Source organism: Eutrigla gurnardus, assembly GCF_963514095.1.
Source record: "Eutrigla gurnardus genome assembly, chromosome: 11".
Classification (NCBI taxonomy): domain Eukaryota; kingdom Metazoa; phylum Chordata; class Actinopteri; order Perciformes; family Triglidae; genus Eutrigla; species Eutrigla gurnardus.
In genome coordinates this window covers 22876824-22877738 of record NC_139925.1, presented here as the reverse complement: position 1 = coordinate 22877738, position 915 = coordinate 22876824, and positions in this window count along the sequence as shown.

The following is a 915-nucleotide window of genomic DNA, read 5'->3' as shown; positions in this document are numbered from 1 at the left end:
CGTTTTAATCGCTGAATCTGATTTGCGCGCACTGTGGGCTTTAGACCGTCGCAGGTCATTAGATTTTGTTGATTATCGTAGCAAATACATGTTTATTGTTTGTTTTCTAAATACTTGATATCAAACAGAGGATTGGGTAGCAAGCGCATTCAGTCAAGATGCAAAGGTCAATCAGCTTGATAAGGAAAAACAATCACTGGGACCATACAGAAGACACGTCTTTCTGTCTTGCTATATACATCTCAGTTTTCAAATATGTGTCTAAAACTACAGATGATTCAGGTTAAGTTAGATAAAGTATACATTTACATATATACAACTATATGTAGGCTATATATGTAGAGAACCTACCAATGTAACGTGTGGAGTCCCCCAAGGTTCAATCTTGGGCCAACTTTATTCAACATCTACATGCTCCCACTAGGACAAATCATGCAAAATAATAACATTGACCACCATTGCTATGCCGATGACACCCAAATCTATGTAGCACTATCACCAAACGACTATCGCCCCATAGATCTTCTGTGCCAGTTCACTGAGCAAGTCAAAGACTGGATGTGCCAAAACTTCCTACAACTAAATGAGGACAAAACTGAGATAATTGTTTTTGGTGCTAAAAAAGAAAGGTTTAAAGTAATTCAACACCTTCACTCTCTGTCCCTGAAAACCTCAAAACAAAGCAGAAATCTTGGGGTTATTATGGATTCTGATTTACATTTCGACAGTCACGTTAAATCAGTAACAAAATCAGCCTACTATCACCTAAAAAATGTAGCAAGACTTAGAGGGCTCATGTCAGCTCAAGACTTAGAAAAACTTGTACATGCCTTTATTACTAGTAGGCTAGACTACTGTAATGGTCTCCTTGCAGGTCTTCCAAAAAAAACCTGTCGGGCAGCTACAGCTTGTTCA